This window comes from Papaver somniferum, chromosome 10, assembly GCF_003573695.1.
Source record: "Papaver somniferum cultivar HN1 chromosome 10, ASM357369v1, whole genome shotgun sequence".
NCBI classification, from domain to species: Eukaryota; Viridiplantae; Streptophyta; class Magnoliopsida; order Ranunculales; family Papaveraceae; genus Papaver; species Papaver somniferum.
The window spans coordinates 92,140,255-92,151,804 of NC_039367.1; positions in this window are offsets into that span (position 1 = coordinate 92,140,255).

Genomic DNA, 11,550 nt, shown 5'->3' on the forward strand with positions numbered 1-11,550 from the left:
AAAATATAATGCAGAAAAGAAATAACACAGACACCAGAAGTTTTGTTAACGAGGAAACCGCAAATGCAGAAAAACCCCGGGACCTAGTCCAGATTGAACACACACTGTATTAAGCCGCTACAGACACTAGCCTATTAAAAACTAACTTCGGTCTGGACTGTAGTTGAACCCCAATCAATCTCATACTTATCCAAGGTACAGTTGCGCTCCTTACGTCTCTGATCCCACCAGGATACTACGCACTTGATTCCCTTAGTTGATCTCACCCATAACTAAGAGTTGCTACGAACCAAAGTCGAAGACTTTAATAAACAAATCTGTATCACACAGAAAAGTCTACGGTAATAGATAAATCTGTCTCCCACAGAAATACCTACGAATTTTTGTTCCGTCTTTTGGTAAATCAAGGTGACCAGGAACCAATTGATAACCCGGACTTATATTCCCGAAGAACAGCCTAGAACTAGCAATCACCTCACAATTATCTTAATCGACTAGCGAAAGAAGATATTGCGGAATTACAAACGATGAGACTAAGGTGTTTGTGGATTCTTTTATATCTTGCCTATCGGAGAAATCAATCTCAAGCCAATCTTACGATTATACTCAAATATGATAGAAACAGCAAGATCAAATCATGTAATTATAGAGAAAATAGTTGGGTCTTGCTTCACAGTCTCAATGAAGTCTTCAAGTCGTTAACCTACAGGGTCTCGAGAAGAAACCTAAGGTTAAAGGAGAATCGACTCAAGCTAATACAACTAGTATCACACAGGAAGTGTGGGGATTAGGTTTCCCAATATCTAGAGTTCTCCTTTATATAGACTTTCAAATCAGGGTTTGCAATCAATGTTAGCTTAGTAACAAAGCATTCAATATTCATCGTTAGATGAAAACCTAATTAGATTCAAGCTAATATCTTTCAACCGTTAGATCGAACTTAGCTTGTTACACAAACATGTACACTTAGTTGGTTCAACAGTAGTTAACCAAAAGGTTATCCATATGAGCACTTTCATATCAACCATATTCTTCTTTACCACAACTAGTTCAAATGACTCAAATGAACTAGATAGAGGGTTGTTCAATTTCTTAGATCTTATAGAAGTAAACAAGACATAATCGAATCAAAAACGATTTGATTCACTCGAATCAATTCATGAACTTTATAGCTACGGTTTGCAATTATTCATTCGTTAGTTTATATAAGTTTAAATTCACGAATGATCGTTTTTTGAAAATAACCAACCTAAGTACGCGGACTGGTGCGCAGACTTAAGTACCCGGAATAAGTTTGTTTTCAGTTCACAAACTCCAGCAGATTTTCACGGGACGTTAACTTCCGATGGTGCGCGTACTGGAACGCAGACTTTAGTTCCGGTTTTCCTGAACAACAAAGTACGCATACTTTGGTTCAAGGAATAAGGACTTACACATATGTGTAACTACACAATGTTTATATCCTTCCAAGGTTATATATTCTAAACTCTCATTTCAACCATTGAAACATTCTTAGAGGACGTTATATGATTGTTATTCACAAACCATTTTTCGTCAAAGCCATTTTCAAGTAATTGAAATTTAACATGACTTTTGTCATTAGTAAAGATGAACTTGGCCAAAGCGAAAGCTTACCAACACATATTTCGAGAAATAGGTATGCGAGATAAACTCGGATCGAAATAGCAAATGTGTATAATCATAGTCTATATAACAATACGACTTTTGTCTCAATATAGGAGATAGAGTAGATAGACTTTTGAGTGATAGATAAGTTCAAGTCTCCACATACCTTTTAGTCGATGAAGTTCCACAAGTTCCTTGAGTAGTTCTTCGCCTTTGTATGATGATCGCCATGAAGTCTTGAGCTCAATTACACTTTCCATCCTAGTCCGAGACTTAGCTATAAGTAGACTAGAAATCAAGACTTACAGTTTTGATCACTAACATTGACAAACATGCTTGAGATATCAACGCATGCGAGTTCGACCGAGCAGTGCTCTAACAAAACGTATAACTTCATCATTGAAATTTGCAGTTTTTGCGGCTACAACAGCAACAACCTTTTGAAGGCATTGATTTTTTTCACATGTTTTTTCAAAAATGCACTCATCGGTAATATAGATTCCCATAAAATATATCTATTTTTCCTCCCCATGTATATACAGCAGTTTGCCGAGTAGACGAGTTGATCTCGAGTCGCTAAAATAAAGTGTTGCTTTAGGATGTTCAATGGTTAATAAGAACGTTCCACCGGCTTCTAATTTTCTGATGGTAAATAGATTTGCATTGTGTGTAAGCAGTATTCCATCCCACCCTCTACATATCATGGGAACATCCTAGTACTCATGACTGGTTCCCAAATTTATCCCACCTCAATTACATCTTAACGCGTTGTTCTTGTTCTTCTTTTTCTTCTTCTGGGACAACCTCAAAAATTCCCAAAGACTGATGCTGATGAGATTGCTTGTTTGATCGTTCAGAGCAAGCCGTCATATTCTATTACCATAAATAATTGGGAGAACCTCATCCAAAAATAGAGCTAAAAACCATAAAGATACTTGTTTGTATCTTCTTTTAAACATTCCTAAAACTAATAAAATTAACAAATATATATTTTTCTTATATACAACACATGTGTATTTTTATTTTTAGCAATAATACAGCATTTAATAAGGATAATATAGATATTTCTCCGATTTCTTTAATATTTTGATTTTGTCAAATTGGACTAATAAATAAATACGGAGGGAATACTCGGTTTCATGATATAAGATTAGTGTGAACCATTGTGCATTGCAATGTTTTAGCGCGTAATCAATATGTGGCATGGCTAACAAGCATAAAGGTCACCTTTTATGCCCAATGTTTTTTTCTTTTATATTCACACTCCAGCTACACTCTACCATGTAAATGATTTATGTTTCCTATTTTCTCAAATGCACTCTCTTCTAACATCAACTTTTCAGACACGGTTTTATGTTAAAATAAACTTATTTTCGAAGTTTTAATGATCATCTCTTCAAAATCTAGGATTCGATCAGTCATTTATTTATAAATCGCATATGCATTTTTAATACACATTTCTATTCATTTAACAACTCTCTTTATATAATAAATTTAAGAATTACAAAAAACTAAAATATCTCCTATTAACTGCCTCAAACATCCATCACGTAGATAAAATATTTCATTTTTGTTTTCATGATCAAGGAAAACAACTCTAACTTGAGAAAGCTTCCTTGCAAAGCCACCCCCTCTGGGTCATTATGTAAGTACATTATCCTCCCAGGGTTTCCAAATAACATAGCCTATGGTTTCATATCAATTTTTTGTCGATCTAGTATAATTGAATATTTCCGGATATCAATTTCCGCTTAGCCCTTAGTAGGTCATCTAGATAGTCTAGTGGAAAAGTGAAAATCACGGGACTAAGTTTTTATTCATTAACTGAGCTGAAAAAACATTTTCAAATTTTGAGTCAATAAAAGCCTAGTGTTTTTTGGGGCCACCCCAAAGGATTTAGGGGCCATCAATTTATACCCAGCCAAAGACTCTAGTTAAGGGGTACCCTATATAATATTGAAGTTACATAAATGCCCTTATGGTAAAACTGTATGAAAACCAAATCAAAAACAATTCTACTCATTTCAACTCTTCTTCTTCCAGTTTCCTATTATCTTTCTATTGTGGAAGAAAAAAAAAATTCCGCTCCAAAGTCAAATGGCCCCAATTAGGTAAGAATCTATCATTTTTGGGGTTTATTTCGCTTTAATTCGGCGAATCGAGAAAAAATAATTCTAGGGTTTTCGGTTATTTATCCAGATTCGGGCGATATTCATGCTCCTTTACTTCCGAATGTAGTCGTGTTCTTCATTTCTCAAGAACATCGACAGTATTCGGGAGAAATATTTGATGGTTATCGGCCGAATATTGTTGGTCATATCTTCCTGGATACAAACTGGTAATAATCGGTAGTTTAATGAATTTTTTGTCTCCCGAATATATTTAAGTAGACACACAGTATTCGGAAGTACACTCACTACCGAATATATATATATATATATATTGAAAAATCTCAAAATTTCTGATATAGGAAAAATCCCATTTTGGGGCCAGTATTTATTCGGAAGACAATATAATGTTATATACTTCCGATTATTTCAGTTTCAAAATTTGAAAAGTATAAGTTTTTCCCAAATTCTGATTTTTGGGCCATCGTACATTCGGGACTTTACAAAACAATTATCCTCCGAATATAGCAAGTTCAAAACAAACCACGCCTTGGCTCTAGGTGGTTCCCAGGGCCAATATAGAATGTTAGACAGCCCATATTAGGAAGTTTGGGTAACTAATTATACTTCCGATTATTTCAATTTCAAAAATTGAAAAGTATAAGTTTTTCCCAAATTCTTATTTTTGGGCCATCGTACATTCGGGACTTTACAAAACAATTATCCTCCGAATATAGCAAGTTCAAAACAAACCACGCCTTGGCTCTAGGTGGTTCCAAGGGCCAATATAGAATGTTAGACAGCCCATATTCGGAAGTTTGGGTAACTAATTATACTTCCGATTATTTCAATTTCAAAATTTGAAAAGTATAAGTTTTTCCCAAATTCTGATTTTTGGGTCATCGTACATTCGGAACTTTACAAAACAATTATCCTCCGAATATAGCAAGTTCAAAACAAACCACGCCTTGGCTCTAGGTGGTTCCAAGGGCCAATATAGAATGTTATACAGCCCATATTCGGAAGTTTGGGTAACTAATTATACTTCCGATTATTTCAATTTCAAAATTTGAAAAGTATAAGTTTTTCCCAAATTCTGATTTTTGGGCCATCGTACATTCGGAACTTTACAAAACAATTATCCTCCGAATAATATAGTCGTGTTTAGAAATACCAACTTAATCGGTATATAAGAATTTAAGTTTTCCACCGAATGTCTTATTCAGAGGTAATACGTGTATCGTTAACAACCGATTTTAGTGCACCAATGATACGAAACCTCAACGGCCATATTTTCAGAAACCTCAACGGCCATATTTTCAAAAATTAGATCCGTTGGAACTCTAATCTATATAAGGAGGGTAACCCATCTCAGTTATTATTGAGTAACAAATCTGAATGAAAAACCTTTTCAATGGCAAGTCCATCATCAATCGACAACATACTTCGAAGATGCAAGCGAACAACTACATCAATTGCAGCAAGGGAAGAAGAAATACAAAAAAGGAACAAACAACCCAAAAAAATTAAACCATCGTTAGTGGCAACGGAGGAGGAGGAAGAGGAAATCAAGGCTAAGAAGCGAGGTCAAGAACAATTCCATCATAGAGAAAGATGATTGTTTCCCAAAAAAGGAACAAACAACCCAAAAAAATTAAACCATCGTCTTCCGTATGTACTTACTATTCTTTCCCTCGTGACTCTTTCGCGTCCCACCTCGCTCACAAATCATTTCAAATCGAGTGTCACTAACATGATTATTTTGAACTACCATGCACATGTTATCTTTTTCCTTGTTCATAAGCCATTCCTTTGCCTCCTTCTTACTTCCAAATGTCTAAACGTGCATAAAACAAAACAAACCTAATAAGCATAACCATTTAACATATAAATTTTGAAAAAAAAGAAAAAAGTAGTAATGAGTATACCAAATCGTTTGCATAGTATAGGGAAGTGTCGGGCCTCAAATAGAAGTCATCAACAAACTCTTCAACGGCCTGCATATGAAAGCAACAAATTATTATACAATAATCGGAGGTTATTAAATAAGTCAAACTTCTGAATATTCTATATTCGGAATCCTATCGGTTACCCAAAACACCCGATCTATGCAAATGAATGTACACAATTTACTGAGTGAAAAAAATGATATATTCGGGGATAAACTATGTGATTTGGTTACAGAGATGTCAATTAGAAAATATCATAATTTTGATGCTTGACATGATGAATTTCAGATGAATCACTTGGAAGATTTTATGACATTTTCTTTTGATAGGTTAGTACTTGGTTAGTTAGTGGCCCTTAAATATAACTAGCAATTACAATGTCTAGGGATTGAACCCTTGCCTCATCCAACGGAGGGAGCATGCGAACCATCATTCCCCTTGATGAAAGATGCAGATAAAAAAGAAAGTTTACTTAACTCAATCAGACCACCAAGACTATAAGGTGCAAGTCTAGAAGATAGGGCATTATCTCATGATTCCATTAAAGAAGATTTTTATAAAGCTGCAAACTCTCTTAAATCTTGGGCTCCAATTGAATTTGATTTAGAAGATGAAGATCACAAATGAGAATTAGAATTGCCTGATTATATAATTGGTGTAAACCAGCTACTGATCCTCCATTGTCATCTTGTTTTTATGAAAAAGGGGATGATCTTCCTAAAGTTATTGGTGATAAAGTTTGTGTTGGCGGTGATGGTAAAGAAATCAGTGAGAAAGAATCTGATCGGATTTTAAATTTGAATGTTCCTCGAGGTAAAAAAAAAAAACTTGTATTGATGGATTACATGGGTTAAAAATTCATGACAATGAAGATGATGACAAATCCAGATGAGAGAGAGTTTTTCCATCCACATGGCTTATTAAATATATATTAATCTGCCAAGTCTCATTGGACTTTCTCTGAAGAACTTGTTTTTTAAGGACTTGCATCCAGATTAGAGAGGTACCTAAATTGTTTACTTAGTCCAAATATGGTTTCACTAATTTATGAGTTGGAACCGGAATCATTTAAAACAGACTCGACTCTATCAACTAAATCCGATTCCAGTTTCAGCGGCAACCAAGCGGAACCAGAATCGTTTGTATTTGCGTCATGCCTGATCGGTCTTATACCCCGGGTAGTTAACCAAAAACGTCTCACAAAGTTGTCGTTTGATTAGCGTGTTTGGATACCAGAAGCAAAAGTGCTTCTGCTTGAGTCAGAAACAAAAATATTTCGCTTCACAAAGGGTTGACTTTTTTTTCCTAGAAGCCTTTCTGAATTTTTATACCCAAACTAACTTCTTTCTTTTCAATTTCTATTAGGGAAGGGGTCAAATGGAAATTTGAAGGATCTTAAGAGAGTTCTCAAATCTATTGTTAGTCGATAGAGATCCCAAGAGAGTCTCCTAATCTCCCTTGTTAGTGAATAAAGACTCTTTTTAAGTTTTTTCAATTCTCTAAACTCCATGTTATTGAATTGAGATTTCTTAAGAGTCACTCAAACACCGTTATCATAGGTAAATATAGATAAGTCAATTTACCTAGGATTTATATTTATAAGTCATGGATTTGTAGACTTTAGAGACTCTTGAGGATTTTTATAAGAAAATAGGCATGACAAAAATCTCTCCTGAATGTGTGAGATTTTAGGAGACTTTAATGTTTGGGTAATTATCTCATAAACATCAAATTCACATGCAAATCTTCTTTTTATTTATTTTATAATGGTCTATCAGAGACTCCAGATGTTTTACATTCACGTTTTACACTCATTTTCTTTCATTTGTGTGGCATGATACCACTTGTCATAGCCAAGAAAAGAAAATATTAATAGAAAAAAAGACAAAGAAAAATAAGAAAAGAAAATACATACGGTGATAATTTACTGATGTTTTTTCTGAAAATCGACATGTATTTTAAGATTTATTCATGATACTTTTGTTAACATTGTAACTTGCATAGTAAAAAAAGTTGGTAAATTTTTGAATTTTTTATTATATTTATACTTTTTTTTTATATCTCCAAATCATAAAAACTCTCTCAAAGCCACAAAGGCTATCCATAATACTCTCATAAAATCACTCAAAATTTCCAGATTTCCGTAGAATCTCCGGGAGTCGCTCAAATAAGAAATCTAAGAAAGCCTATAAAGTTCTCATTTGACCACCTCTGTATAGAAGTGGAAAAGCTACTTCTTGATCCAAACAGGTTACTAGACCACTTGTATTGATAAACCAAACGACTCTTATACGTGTACCGCTTGCTTTTTTATATAGCTCCTCGAGTAAGATCAGTTCCCATTTACTCTCTTTCTTTCTCTCTCTCTGATCCAACACAAGGTTTTATTTTTCACATTCCGACTTCAAGTTGGACTGTTGGAGTTTAAGGTTTAAGGCATTACACTTCAAGAGTTTCTCATCAGTCATTTCAACACTCAAGGTACTCTCTTTTGTTTTTTCATCTTTTAATTTAGAATTTTCGAACTACAAAGAGTAATGCTCTGCAAAATTGGAGTTTAGGGTTTTGCTTCTTTGATCTTTCCATACTTTGAGCTTTGTCTTTTAATCTTCCAGAAAGGAAAAAAAAACAACATGTTTTAGGTAGTTTTGTATTCCTGATGCAGTGAAATTGTAACCTACTCTGCTACTCCTTTTTCCATTTCGTACAAGTGAGTTTCCTTTGCACTTAAATAGCAGATAACTGAGACAAATTTAAACCAGTGCAATTAACAATTTAATAACATCATTTTGTGTTCCATGACCATCTTAGGAAACCAAAAGGATATCATGTAATTAAAATAATAAACCAATAATGAGTCAATCGAATAACGAGGATAGATTCTAATATTAAAATAATGGTTGACAGACGAACCAAATGTTGGTTGATGAACCAATAAAATATTGATAACTGGATCAGTGTTAAATTCTCAAATATTGATAGTTGAATCAACATGAGAAATACTGCAACTCGCATATTGATAGCTGAATCAATATAAAGAATATTTCTCTGAGAAATTAAATATTGATAGTCGAATCAGTATTGCCAGAAATGGCGGTTCTAAACTTTGTTGATCGTGAACCATTGATAGCTGAAGCAATTAGGTATTTCCAGATGGAGCATTGATGATTATAGCAAGTATTGCTATTCAGAGCAAATACTGCTAGATCCATGAATAATTGGTAACAAGACCAAATAAAATATTAATTAAAAATATTAACCGAATATTACTTAATTAATTAATTGAAATATTGATTGTTGGATCAATATTAAAATATTGGTGTTTGAACATGTTCAGAATTATGCTAGACAGAGCATTCAGTTCAAAACCCCAATTATGATAATGGATGATCAATGAATGATCGACTGAGAGTCAACCAATAGATGAGAGAGGGACCGCCCCTACTAGTGATGGACCGACCATGTAGTATTTGGATGCTAGACTGAGAATTTACCAAACTTCTTTGCAGAGCAGTTTGTGAAAAGATGATTAATTGTTGTTTAGTCATTATTTAATTGTGTTTGACTGAGCAATAGGTAGTAGAACCTAATCATGAGAAAGGATGGACCGACCAAGAGGTGTAAAACCGGTCCTTGGTGGTCGTGGGACCATCTGATGATGAGTGGATCATTATTCCCAATTGCCAGAAGGAGTTTGAACGAAATATGGACTCTGGATGATTAATTAGGTCAAAAATCATTAAGAGAGGTGGGACCGGCTTCTGCAAGCCAAAGGGCCGACCATGACCGGTCATGGTGGCGCGCCATGTCACCATACTCTTGCGGAACAATCCTGAGAATTTTTGTATTTTCTAATGGTCCATCGAGCATTATTTCATCCTTGTATGAAGAATTTGAGTTAACTGAAACTCTTAATAGTGATGGAAGGATCACTATTAAAATATATTTTAATATTTCTCATGATGGTAGAAAGACAAATCATGATGGTTGCGAGACCACTTGCTTTGCTAACCACATGGTTCATAGAAAATTATGGAAGTTTCATGAGTTTTGATTGAAAGATGAATCCTTGAAAGAAGAAAGACCAAAATAATAATAAGATAAGATTTTTAATAATAAAATATTAAGAAAAAGGGTAAAGGGACCAACCAAACTGGCGGTATGCCTATCCGGCCGACCGGTGGGCCCACCCACACGATTTTTTTTATTTTTTTATTTTATTATTATTTATCTCTCTTCATTTTCCTTCTTTGAACAGGCTTCCATTCCTAGTTCTTCCGTGAATGCTCCTTTGAGCATTATTACTAAATACACACGTACCTCTTTCTCGGAACTTACTCGGGGTGCCCCAAATGCCCGAAAGGTAATTGTCCATTACTTTCCATGGAATTCGATCAAGAAAAGCCATGGATCCTGAGTAGGTGAATATTAATTTAGGGTTTAATTAGTGTATAGTTTCTAGGAATTCAATCCGATGAATACTGCGACTAGATTTAATTAATTTATTGCTCTATACTAGCATGCAATATGTCTAGGAGCGTTTAGATATCATGTGATCAGAATCATATATTGTTCTGGGTTAATTCAGATACAAGAGATGAATTCTGAATTCAATAAAAATGTGCTGAGTCTTTCAGCTTTAATCATGAAATACACGGAATATTAAAAGTTCTGCCTCAGAAACCCTAATATCGCTATCATACATTATTACCGCCATGGTATTACAAAATTGCGATTCACCTTGTGAAGATAAAAATTTATTATGATTCCGATACGGATCAGAGACACATAATTTTCTGATGTGATTTTACGAATATGTCCTTCGTCAAAAATCCACCATCAACAATTGGGCTGGTAACATTGATGATAGAAGGTCTACTAGGAGATATATATATATATATTTCTAGGTAATAATCCGGTATCTTATTCTTCAAAGAAGCAATCTACAGTTGCAACAAGTTCTACATAAGCTAAATATTAGATTCTTGCTCACAGTGCTTCTGAAGTTGTGTGGATCTGTTACTTGCTATATGATCTGCATTTCTCTCTTCCTGCAATTCCTAAACCTGGTTGTGATAATATCAGTTTTATCTCATTAGCGTCAACTCTAGTTCAGCATTCTAGAATGAAACATGTTTACATTGATTATCACTTTATTATAGAACTTGTCAAGTCTAATGTTTCTACATTAGACCAGATAAATGATATCCTCATAAAGGGATTGCATGGTCCAAGATTCTCAATGCTCAAATCCAAGATCAAAGTGGTTCCACATACCTTCTGCTCGAGAGGGGATAATAACACATACTGATAGTATTATGCAGTGGTGCTGGATAAACCAACATCGCAGTGTAGGATAACTATTTCTATTACTATTATTTTATGTAACTTCTTTGTCATAAGATTTACTTTCTCTGCCTAATCAATAACATTCAAAGATAAATTCCTTAATCATTCCAATGCGATCCAAATCCCCCAGCTTTTTTAAACTCTAAATTTCTTTAAAAAGCATTGAAACGTTGACGCATAATAATAAAGGTTTGATGATGTACGTTATAACAATAATGCGCGATGATTTATGGTCGTTTTCTCTTCTTTTTTCTCCAGTCCACTATCTATTTTTCCGTGAAATAAACGTCTACGATTGTTATAAACGTTTTGTTAAACTCCATTATTTTATTATTATGTGGTACTTGATACTCCCTCCGTACCACATATATAGGCGGAGAGAGACAATTCTCTTAGATTTACAAAAGTACATTAGATTCATAATTTTTCATGTTTTAGCCATTGTCTTATTGATAAGGCTGAGTATAGTGGAGAGATTTGTGGTAATAAAAGTGACATAAAGCAGTGGCTAAAGCTTC